Source organism: Aptenodytes forsteri, unplaced genomic scaffold, assembly GCF_000699145.1.
Source record: "Aptenodytes forsteri isolate BGI_AS27 unplaced genomic scaffold, ASM69914v1 Scaffold57, whole genome shotgun sequence".
In the NCBI taxonomy this organism is placed as follows: domain Eukaryota; kingdom Metazoa; phylum Chordata; class Aves; order Sphenisciformes; family Spheniscidae; genus Aptenodytes; species Aptenodytes forsteri.
Window position 1 is genome coordinate 1,769,955 of NW_008796220.1, and position 13,029 is coordinate 1,782,983.

Genomic DNA, 13,029 nt, shown 5'->3' on the forward strand with positions numbered 1-13,029 from the left:
AAAAAATCACCCTTAAGCTTAAATTAAAGCAGGTACGTTGTCTTTGATCAAGTTACAAGCAGGCAGAAGTGTTAATATACTGGAGCATTTTCACAGCGGAAATGAATTACACCATAGGCCATGCAACTGTAAAGTCGAGCGGAAATTGTAACAAAAAATCCAACGACTGAGTCTAAACTGTGAAGGATGTTGGCAAATGTCCAGGAAAAGGTATGGTTGGTGCCAAACTTGCATAAAAGAATGGTTTAACAGTCAGTCCAATTGCTATAACTGCCTCTTTTTTTTTTTTCCTTTTTTTTTTCTTTTAGCTGTTTTTCCCATTGTAACTAATCTCATTAAATAAGGCCCATTGTCTCTCCCCTCAGACAACAGGCTCATTCAGGGGAGCTGTGCCACGCATTGAGATCCTTCAGCAGGATTTGAAAGGGGCAACAGCGCATCATAAAAATAGGACGGATTGAGTGCGTTCCACCCTGAAAGGCAGGAAAAAGCCTTCACAGCATGCCTGAAATCTAGCACCATTTGAAGACATCTCTTGGAAAAGCTTGTGTGAAATCCTATCAATGTTTAAGATTATTGGAAGGTGGGAGAGAGAAGCATTTTGAGCATGTCTGATGATTCCATAAACCTATGGCAGCATGACAAAAGGAGGGATCAGCCACCAGGATTAGTGCGGAGGCGATGGAAGGAAGGCAAAATTAAATGCAGAGAAAGGTCAGGTTTAAGAATCTGATCCAACTCCCTCAGTGGGAATGGGAAGTTTCCCATTAAATTATTAAAGAATTACAACAACTCTACTTATAAAATACCTCTTCATTTATCGGCACCTTCCCTTTCTTGCAAGAACTCTTGGTTAAATGAATGGTGGTCATGAAAAAGCATCTCAGGAGATAAAAGAAATCACCCAAAACTTAGTGATAACAATAACACAGAGATGGGTAAATGAAAATCGTAATAATTATTGCTATGAGTAACCAGTATTTGCAACTAAAATTCTGAGCCAAATCTAAGTATTTGGACTCAACGATCTTAAGGGTCTTTTCCAGCCTAAATGATTCTATGATTTCACTAGCTCAAGTGAGAAACATTTGCTGCCAAGGCCTTTAAGTCTAAACAGAAGAGAACTGCAGAGTGAGTGAAGGCAAAGAAGGGAATAGAGAAAAATGCCACACTCAGATCAATTCTGATCTGACTCCCACGGGAGTCTGTGCATACAGTACAAAGCCTGCGGATCTGCTGGAGCATATTCAGGTACTACCAACAGCATCACACTGTTAGCATTATATTCTGTCTAGAAAAATATTTCCTGCTTTTCAGCTGAAATAAATAGCATGGGCAAAATGCAGCTCATCCAGTTCCAGGACCCAAGGACGCTCTCTAAGAACAGGGCAAGTGTCTCTGGGTCACCTCGCTTTGTGCCTAGGGACATGCTCCATGTCTGAGGCTTTAATAGAATCTTCTCACGGTTGACTAATGGGAGCAGTAATAATGATTTACATCTGTAGCCTTAAAAGTCACTTTATTTAAAAAACAGTTATTATTACCTTCAGTTACCAGCTGAGGAAACTGAGCCACAATTCGCATGGGGTCCTCCAGGTAGCTAACAGCAAAGGCAACAACAGTCTAGGCTTTTCAGACAAACGTTTTGTTCATTTGTGGGCACCACCAAAGCAAATTCCACCTCTTTGCTTTTGTGTTTACATTCTTCTGTCCTTCTCACTGTGTTGTTCTTCTCTTTGACCTTGTCCTTCTGCCTTTTCCGTTTCTTTCACGTATGCTCAGCCAAGCACTCATGCTCCTATGCTAAGTCTATCCACAGAGTTCACTGGGCTCAGGTGAAAGGTAGCCACAGAGAGACAAACTAAACAAACCCTTGGTTGTTTCAAACTCTCTGAACCTCCTTTGTAGGATCTAATAGGGAAGCCGATAGCTAACGGACTACAGGTTCAACTTTAAGGAAAAATCACCAGTACCTTTCAACCTTACTATAGAAAGTTAAGACCTTTTAGACTTCTGACCACCACTGGGCAGCACGTGCTTGAGTTGCTCTGAGGATAATTTCTCTGGCTAGGAAAAAGCCAGCATATGGATGGAAAGACAAATGTATGGACAGATAATCCTCATGTAAAAATAGTATCATCCTCAATGCAATGATAGTCACAATGTCAACTTTCAGGTGAGTTTCCATTCCACGTTGCACCTATTGAGGACAATCAGTGTGATCCAGGTTAACTAATTAACTTGTATCCTGGAGAAGGATATTCTCACTAAGGAAATACAGTACAAAGCGAAACTTAAGCATCCTAGACCCTGGCCTGTAGCAACAGAAATAAACCACAAATATTAAGTAGATTAAAAATAACTGTCATGTTACATCACAGAAGCTTTATCCCTCAGTCCTGGCACATCTCTACACAGCAGTTATCAATAGCGGTTGCAGTTAAGAACAGCAAGAATCTGTTCTTTTCATTTCCATTAATGTCTTAGGAAACACGGGAATTGTGGGCAAGTCAAACTCAACTGGAACATGAAGTAAATCCCTCAGCTGTAGCTAATTTGGATCTCATTTTACACAGAGCTAATCTAGATTTAAACCTGCTGAATTAGGCTGGATTTGCAGTCAAGTCAGCAAGAGCAGACCGGATCCTTATTATCAGGTATAAGGCTCTGGATGCTCAGCTGGTGTGAGTCACCTATGCACAGCAACTGGAGTCAACTGAGCTATCCTAATTTATACCTGGCGATCTGCTTCTCCAGTGGTTTTAGTGCTTTACAGATAAGTTTTGTGCCTGGGTTGTTACTGTGTGATAGTGGGTCTGGTGATTCAGTGACAGAGGTGCTTCCACTAACAGCAGTTTAAACTATTTGCAGAGATAGGGAAAATATTTCTGACAACTTTTCATCTTTGGATCCTTCAGTAAAACTTTTAATTTTAGTAAAAGTACTTTTCTTGTTTTAGATCTCTTGACTGTGACATTGCATGCACAATGTACTAGTAAGTAGGAGTACATCAAAGAATTATTTGATAATATCATGGATCTCTCCTGTATATTTTTATACAGGGACAAATTTAGTGTTCTTTAATAATAATTCTGTGGTTGTGGAAAGGTGTGGTCTTACCACCTATCTGGAAATCCCTTACAGAAATTCTGAGACCTTCCTAGCAGCTACCACATTTGAAGTGCAAGGTAGTTAATTTCCACCCATTGATGTTTTCCAAATATTTACTGTGCTCTGCCTTCATTTATAGAAAGACTTTGTTGGGTTTTTTTAATGAAAACAGGTCATCCACTGTGAAATAGGATAATGAGAGTAAAAACTTTGTGGGTTGTAAAGTCTCTGGGGAAGTTATGGTTATTTTGTTGCTTTTACACATAGCAAGGAGCAAACAGGAGCCCTTCTTGATTAGTCACCACAACACTAGGAATAATATGCGTAATAAACAGTAGTAGTTCACCCCAGGGCACATTATTAGCACCAGTTCTTATTTAGGCTCGCACAATCAGAAGAGGCCATGCTGATCAGCACGTTTTATCCACTGCTACTGTTGGGCAGCACTGCCATGAACGTGGTCCACTGGTTTTCTGTGTAAGGTCAGGCTGTTCCAGAACCTCACCCCACCAAATTTTAGAAACTTTCCTTATACATCGTCAAGGTAAACAGTACTGTTTTAGTGGCAATATGATTATTTCACTTAAGAAGTTCTTATCCGTCTCCATTGCTTATTTATAGGCAACATTTCTATTCCTTATATATAGTCCAAATACATTTCTCCATCATTTTACTGGTATAAGTATGCCATGAATTTATGATGTTGTCTATTCCACCTCCTTGAGAATAGGATATGATGGTATTTGGGACAGGAAGAATGAGATGAACTTTAACTAACTCCATCAGCCACAGAAATACTTTTATATCTCAGCTATTTACCACGGTCTCCTTTTAACTTATTTCAAGCAGCAGTTCTGCACTGAAGGTGTTCATTTCTAGAACCATAATTTTAATGACCTGCAGGTGTTTCCATGTGTGCTGGGTGCCCCACTCCTGTCAGTGGAGTCTGAGGCAACAGGTTTGGCAGATTTTGGAGCGCAGTTCAGTTGTTCAGATGTACATTCTTCCTTCAGGATTCATCGCATCACTCTTCACACCCTATTGACTGAATTAATTCAGTCTTAGACTGAAATAAAATCTAAAATACTCACATGTGGGCACCGATATCATAGATGTCTGGAGTTAGGAGAGTTGAGTCCCAGCTCAATGATTAGTTTGAATATAGTTGTCTATATTTGGTGTCACTGTCCTGGCCAGATTAGAGATGTTTCATTTTTATTTATTTATGTTTTTTTTTTTAAATTTGCATCTCAGCTTCTGGCACAACAGCTCTCAACTTTGGCTGCAGTTCAAATAAATGGATGCGAACTGTAGCACGTTTACAGTCCTGAGCCTGACTTGCAGAATAAAGCTTAAAACCAAGAACAAAATCTGATCTCTCCTAACTGTGTGAAGGAAAACACACCCTCTTTATTGAACTTTATACTCTGTTCTAGCACACTCTTATTATAAACTGTTGTTGATTATCTAATTCTTCTGGGCATATGAGCAATGCCAGAATGTCGGTTTTACATTAAAAGGATGCAGTTTAAAAAACAAAACAAAACCCTAAATACAAAAATAAAATATGTGTTTAATTAGGGATTTAATCTTTCCTGAGCTCATTAAAAAAAAAAAAAAAAAAAAAAAAAAAAAAAAAAAAAAAAAAAAAAAAAAAAAAAAAAAAAAAAAAAAAAAAAAAAAAAAAAAAAAAAAAAAAAAAAAAAAAAAAAAAAAAAAAAAAAAAAAAAAAAAAAAAAAAAAAAAAAAAAAAAAAAAAAAAAAAAAAAAAAAAAAAAAAAAAAAAAAAAAAAAAAAAAAAAAAAAAAAAAAAAAAAAAAAAAAAAAAAAAAAAAAAAAAAAAAAAAAAAAAAAAAAAAAAAAAAAAAAAAAAAAAAAAAAAAAAAAAAAAAAAAAAAAAAAAAAAAAAAAAAAAAAAAAAAAAAAAAAAAAAAAAAAAAAAAAAAAAAAAAAAAAAAAAAAAAAAAAAAAAAAAAAAAAAAAAAAAAAAAAAAAAAAAAAAAAAAAAAAAAAAAAAAAAAAAAAAAAAAAAAAAAAAAAAAAAAAAAAAAAAAAAAAAAAAAAAAAAAAAAAAAAAAAAAAAAAAAAAAAAAAAAAAAAAAAAAAAAAAAAAAAAAAAAAAAAAAAAAAAAAAAAAAAAAAAAAAAAAAAAAAAAAAAAAAAAAAAAAAAAAAAAAAAAAAAAAAAAAAAAAAAAAAAAAAAAAAAAAAAAAAAAAAAAAAAAAGGGGGAATTGATGCCCATAGGGTCTGATAATATTTTCCTAGAGTGCAAACTACTCCTACAATATATATTAGTAAACATCCATTTGTGTTAGTAATTAACTTCAGTGTTTGGATATCCGTTTATTTCTCCTGATTGCATGTTCCAGTCCAGATCATTGTTAAATGAGCAGCACCGTAATAGCACTGATAGAACTGTTTGGACAATTGTTTTTCAGTTAAAACTGAGACATAGCTGCTCTGGAAGTCAGCATCTTTCCTCTGGGGCAAGAGGAAATCTCTATCTGCCCCACAGCTGAGCTTGCAGATCACCTGAGACCTTTGTTTTTGGGACAAATGAACTGGACAGAGAAAAATTCTATAAAAAATTTTGAGATTTTGAGGCTAGTGAGCCCAAATTCCAGAATACAAACCCTGTTCCATTTCCAATAAAAAGCCAGTTCAGGGAAAAGATGCTCAAAATGCAGAGACAAAGGCTCCTAATATTCTTGGTTGAAATATTTTTACAAACCTCTAGCTGCAAACTGATCAGCACAGCACAAGAGGCATGAGGAAGCAAGTGAAATGCCTTTCCCCATTCAAGAAGCTTGATCAAAAATATGTGATGAAAACAGAAATAAATACTCCTAGGGCACAAATCTGGAGGAAAAAGAGAAATATATTGAGGGAGTAAGGATCACTGTGAGATTTCCAAATATTGGCCTGAAAATCCCAGAGATCTTTTTCAGCCACAGAGGTTGAAAATGTTAAGAAATGTCCGAAGTAGAACAAGCATCACACAACGTGGAATTAATCCCTGAGAGTTTGTAAAAGTTTCACTGGCAGGTGGTAAAGGTATCTCAAAGGCAGGTGAAGAATTGAATGAAGGAAAGGAATATTATTCAGTGGTTCAGAAACAACTGAAATGCTTCAATGGTCCTGTGACTCAGGACAAAGATAAAAATGTTGATACTGTTCCTTAAAGTATCAAAATATGAGCATACATATACATATGCATATGACTATATCCCCTATCTGTCTATAGATTTGTGGGTGTGTATATTTACTCAGAAGTGCAGAAGTGTGTGTGTATTGCTTCAATGTAATTGAACCAAATTTATTCTCAGGCTTGGTGTAAAAGAAGTATTTCCTATAAATAAGTTATTTTGTGAAAATATTTGCAAATTTGTGAAACTTTTTAACTATCTTGTTAATGTAAAAAAAGTTAGGATAGAATCATAGAATCATAGAATCATTGAGGTTGGAAAAGACCTCTAAGATCATCGGGTCCAACCGTCAACCCAACACCACCAGGCCCACTAAACCATGTCCCTAAGCGCCGCATCTACACGTCTTTTAAATACCTCCAGGGATGGGGACTCAACCACTTCCCTGGGCAGCCTGGTCCAATGTTTCACCACTCTTTCAGTAAAGACATTTTTCCTCATCTAAACCTCCCCTGGTGCAACTTGAGGCCGTTTCCTCTCGTCCTATCACCAGTTACTTGGGAGAAGAGACCAACCCGAAAAAAAAAAGAGCAGGGAATGTTTTCAAACCATCTCCTCCAGTCAGAAATTTTTGTTTCAATTAATTTGTTTCAGTTTACATGGAGATAAAAACTGACATTGTGTAAAAGTGTTGCAGGAATCTCTTATCAGCATGAAGCATCCTTGTCTTTGTGTTTAGAGGTAAGTCAATGAACTAGAGGGGTGCAAGGCTGGTTCTCTGCCCTGAAGTGGCAGAGCTGGCTTCTTCCCCAGGGCAGAGTCCGTCCCACCTGCTCAGAATGGCCGTGGCCTGGTCGAGCTCTCAGCAGACTGTGCCTGGTCATTTGTTTGGTGACTACTAGGCAGATCTGTCCAAGATCTTGGCAGAGAGCAAGCCAACAATTAAAATGTATAGCAGATTTTGGAAAAATCTCTCAGCCTGTGCTCTGGCTTTAGTTAACTGCTATAGACAGAAAAGTTTAATGCTAATTTTCTGTGTAATATTGGCTAAGCCAATTAGGTTTTCAAACCTTTGTGCCTGAAGTTAAGCATATAAATTATTTTTCAGGTATTTAAATAAAATCGGTTAGGTTTTCTGAGAAACTGGGAATCTTCTGAGTCAATATTCTTTAGACTTCATTAAAACTTTAGGTGATCAGTGTAGCAGCATCTTCCATGTCTGGGTTAAACCGAGACTTTTTCTTTTTATATTTTAAATCCCAATTTGGATTAGGAACTCAATTCTGAATTATGTCCTGAGCTTATTTCTAGACTTGCCAAGAGCAAAATTATTATAAAGCATCCCAGACAGATCTTGTTTAGGACAGGGACTTAATCCATATAGGAAAACAAGAATTATCCTGCATATTTTAAAATGGAAATTTCAGCATGTGTTTTCATTTGAAACCAGAAGTTTTTTACTTTTTTCTCAGGGGAAAATAAGAGGTGTTTCTTTTCTCTAATGCTTCATATGCTCATCTGGGAAGTGGGAACCAGATGCAGGCTTTTGCTCTTATTCAACTAAACCAGGATGTCCCAGCTGGCTTGGGTTATTGGTAGTACTCCTGAGATATCGGTATTATTGGTATTGGAATTATTACTGGGATATTGATATCATAACCTGAATACGCTCTGACTGTTTAATTTGACCACAGAACTCACTGTGAGACTTGAGGCGTTGTCTCAAAATATGCAGTATGACACATGACACAGTTCTGTGGGATATTTAGCTTTGATAACTGGCCATTTCCAAGCACAAAGTTTTATCTAGACTTTTAGGCTCTTGAAGCTTGCATTTTCTGACCTACTAGGTTGGGATCATCCACACTCTTTGAAAGATCTGTCTTCAACTGGAATGGGCTCTGTTTGTGAATTTGCAAAGCAGACTCAGAGGAGACTGAGTTTATACAACTGCTGCAACATTGTAATGTGAGCCCATTTATATGTGCATACCACACGTAGCAAAGTAGAGCCTCAATTCCTTATTAGAGTCTCTAAGTGCTATGACAAAATAAGTAAAAGTGATCACAAATACAACAGAGATGTATAACTGGTATTATCAGAGCAGCCACAACTTCACCTGAGATTAAAACCTTATTGCTTTAGGCATTGTATATAGATGTAGTAACGTGGTCACTGCCCCAAAAGATACATCAACAGAAATTAATACAGGAGTACATAGCACCCACAGTAGCTGGTCATTGGAACAACGTGACAAGAATTCAAATAAACTCATTGTCAAGTGAGATCTGAAATTCAAATATATCCACGTCTTTCTGAACCTTGTGTTGTAACTGAATGAGAAGTGATGGGCTTCATGCAAGAACCTGAAGGTGCAAGGTGTGAGACTCATCTTGCATCTTGTTGAAAAGTTGTACACCTAAGACCAAGCTCCTTCCATAGCCTGTGGAGGTAATTCCTCTTGTCCTAACATCAGTGTCTCAGATAGGTGGGATGGATCACCTCCCAGCAGCGTGTCCTCCTCCTAACCTTGAGGTGAGCAGCAGCAGAGGAAATTACTCCTCCCTCACGATCATCCTTACGGAGCCGCAATCCCTTCAAGATGGTGGACAAGCTTGGCCCCTGACATCAGTACCATTAATTTTGGTGGGATTTCTGTAGCAGGAAGGATCACTCCACTTGGTGGTTATGCCCTTCACTGGTGAGACTGGCTGGAAGATGAGCCCTCAGAAAATGAGGCAGGGACATTTAATTTTGTTTTTTTTGATGTAGCTGTTGTTTTGTTGAGGCTTTCCTTAAGCAAGGATGGAATTTTAATGTGATCTGGAAGTTGGAGCAAAAGCTTGGAAACATTGTTATTGCTATTTATATCCCTATTTAGTCAGCAGTACTGGAAGGTATTAATATCACCCTCTGCATTATTGGAGTGAAATAAATGTTGGGAAACATTGGTCATGACAGAATGAAAAAAGAATAAAAAAATAAAGAATTTTCTTCCTCCTATTTTTTTTAATAACAATAAAATCTATAAAATAGTCCAAGGAATAAAAAATATCATGTTAGAAAAAAATATGGATATAAAAATAGTAATAAGAACAACCACCAAATCTGCTCTTAAGACAGAAAACAGAGTAATTAACTCTGCTCCCATCCTGATGGTCTCATTTGAATTTATGTAATTTCCTTTATTTTATCCTTTGTTTGTTCTATTTTCCTTTACCCATGTGCTTTTATCATTTCTGTTGTTTATTCATGGCAGAGCTGGTTGCAGCTTTCAATCAAAAAAGAAGGGAAAAAAAAAAAAAAGAACAGAAAAAACCCAACTGCACCATCCTCCAACTGGCCAACGTGGAGGTTGGAGACCACACGGGGATCAAAGCGATATGAGGACAACAGGGGTTTCATTAAAATGTTCTCCTCTCTGCCTGAGGAAAGAGCAGTGAGGACAGGGCGAGAGGGGGAGGGGGGAAGGGAAATCATCTGGCCCAAACAAGTTTAACTAAAAAAAAAATCCAAGCAAACCACCTGTGGTCTCCTTGGAAACTGGCTTGCAACCCCTCCAGCCACCTTTTAATGAAACCCCAGAGCCCCTTTATTAATTTATTAAAGAATCTATTTTCTGAAGATTCATAAACCGTGCATAACTCATATTCCAACACATCTCTGCTATGCTAATAGCACGTGCTGCCATGAATAATTAATTCTTTAATTAGTAATAATTAGAGGTTGTTGTATAGGTCAAACCATTGGGCTGACAGCATGCTACTGTCAAAATGTCATTTGAATTAACGGGACTGTGGCCCTTTCTACACAGAATGATTCGTCATTTGGGTCGGTTGCCCCCTCCTCTCCAAATTTTATTGTTTTAATGGTGGGTTGCTTTAGGAGGTGTGGAATATGTAAAAAGAAACATTTAATAGCGTTTATGGCACAAAAGAAAAGGCTGCAGACCTTTAGCACATTCTTATAGTGGTGGATCTTGGTCTGGGCAGTATTTCTTCCCCCTGTGGAAAAAACAAGAAAGAGCTGAAAGTAGTTGCACTGACATTCTCCACTAAGCCAAATCATGATTTTTTGGTTGAAATCACTGCCCACTCTCTACATCCCTGTGAGGGCTACAGTTGAGGGTCTAGTTATTCTACTCAATGGATGACCAGAGGAATTTAATCCTTGGAACTGATATACCAAGATCTGTGTTCAATCTTTTGGCTGTTTAAAGCCTGAGGAATTTTGAACCATTGTTCTCCACTTTTTCAGGGGAATACAGAAGCCACTGGTATGGACAGGCTTGAAGGTCGAGTGTTAGTACTGCTCTGCGCTATAGGAAATAAGCCGTCACCACCAAAAAAGGGTAATAAATTACCCCACAAGTTAAGGCACTTGATTGGAAAGAAGGGCTTGGGCAAGAAGGCAGTTAAGAAGGGAATGGAAATCAACAAATTCATGAGAGAAGAATGCTGCAAGTATTGATTCTGCATCTATTTATTTCACTCCTGGGTGCAGCACCTTCTAGAGAAGGACAACAGGTCAAACCAAGACTGCAAATTTCCTAGAAGAGCTCTTCACAGACCCCTGGGACCTGAATTGTGCCAGAATTTTTCATTTGAGGAACGAGTGACGGGGCTTATCTGAACTCACTGGAACTACAAAGGGAGATCAGAAATGCCTATGGAGAGCAAGTGCATTGAAGATTACTAAATATATGGAAACTACAACTGACTCTTGAAGTGCCTGACTTGGAAATGCTGGAAACTGGGGAAATATGAGAAGGAATTATCGGATATGCTTATTCTCATTATTCCTCTACAGGCATATATTTTTGGCTACTCTCAGAGACAAGATGATGGGTTGGCTGGACCTTCAGCTGATCTAACACAGCCATTATGTTATAAAGAACAATTCTTATATGAGGAATTTGATGCACTTAACACCCATTTGTCTGACTTTTTTGTGTCTCTTCTGAGGGAGGTAGCAGACATCTTCAGATGCAGTGGGGTTATTTACCAAACTTGCACCACCAGAGTGAAGTGCTGGGTGAAGGTGAATGAGCAGCTACGGCTAGGCAGCACAATAACGAAATGAACAGAGGAGACTGTCCCCCAGTTTGAAGGGGGAAAGAAGAGAGAGGTGGTTTAGTCAGGTATTTGCAATGGTAGCGCAAGATAGAGGAACAGATGTGCATCAGACGTGGTGGGGAAAATCACCTAGGCAGAGACCCACACTATTGCAATTTCACCGATCTTAGTTCAGCTCAAATACTCTGCACGGCACTTCTGTACCCGACAGACCCATACATTAAGCACTGATGGAGCAAGGGATTTGATTCATGCATTTCATTTCACTTGAAAGACACCGACCTGAATGGGCTGGTGTTGTTGCAGTCATCACAGAAATACAAACACACAGCCTTAATCATAACCAAAGTGAATGAAAAGAAGTCCCTTAACTCACAGTAGAATGGATTGGAGCCCCAGAGCCCACTCGTTTCAATTCCTGCTCTGACTACAAAACACACATTCTTTCTTTATAGGAACAACCGTAGCAGTATTTTTATTCCTCTCTTCCTTGCCTACTAACAGAAGAATTAATAAGTGGAGGCTAAGCAAATGCAAAAAGGGCTTGAGTATATTTTCCAGTTAAAAGGAGATGAAAAACAACCCTTTCTGTAAAGAGGAAAAAAAGAAAAATATGACAAGAAAATAAACCCATAATAATATAGGCAGTGGAGTGAAGTGGCAGCTATTTTGCTGCCAGTCAAAAAATTATGTTATCAGAAATCCTTTTGTATCATTACATATTGATGTTTTAAAAAAAAAATAAAATGAAAAGAAAGTCACCAGAGATTGTACATAAAAGTTGTTTGCTGTTGACAATGCAACAAGGTCAAGCAGGATTTTACAAAAAAGCTCTTTGAAACCTACATCAAGGGGTCTGGTTTGCAAAGGGAAACAAGCGTGTTGGTGACGGTGAACATTGTTGCAGAGCTGCTGCTCACAGTACAGGGGACAATTTATGTTCTTCTTCTGAAAAAGTGCAAAGGTTTATTGGTGTGTAAATGATATAAATTAATATGTTAATCAGATTTTCAGAGTCAACAACTTGTGACTGTGTTGTCAAAATAACCCCACCGTACATGAATAGCAATAATAAAGTATGGGCCACGGTGTTCAAAATATGACAGAACTCAAACATTTGTCACTGGAGAAAGCATGGTCTATTCAAGTGTCACTGAATAGAGTTATTGGCCCAAAGTTAGACAGAGGCTGTTTTACTCATACTTCTGTCTCTAGTCTACTGCAAGACCAGCCACACATTAATTAATCTGTGTGTCTCATTTTTGCCAGCAGGAAAAAGCAGAGTGCCCAGGACCTTACCGGGGAAGAGATAACTGGTGTATTCTTCTCACAAAGTTCATTTTTTGCCCCTTGTGTGCATTCTCCTGGCAGAAGACACAGTCTTTTGTTCTCTCTACCCACTCTTGCAGTGGGTCTTACAGTTCTCCCCAACAAAAGTCTGCAGCAACACACATCTTCGTGGAGCTGCCATGAACTCTGTGAACAACAATCTCTCTCTTCTGTTCCTCCTTCTGTCCGCAGAACTTTCCATTTTCTGTTCTCCCACAACCAGCTGCACACCGGCTTCGTTTCTTCTTAGGATTTTCTCCAGTGTCTCTTAATCTCTTTTTGTAAGACAGAATTGTTCTCTCTTCTTTTTCTTTTCCACCTGTTTTTCTGCCCATTTCTTTCCACAGTTCTCTTGTTCAGAAAACTT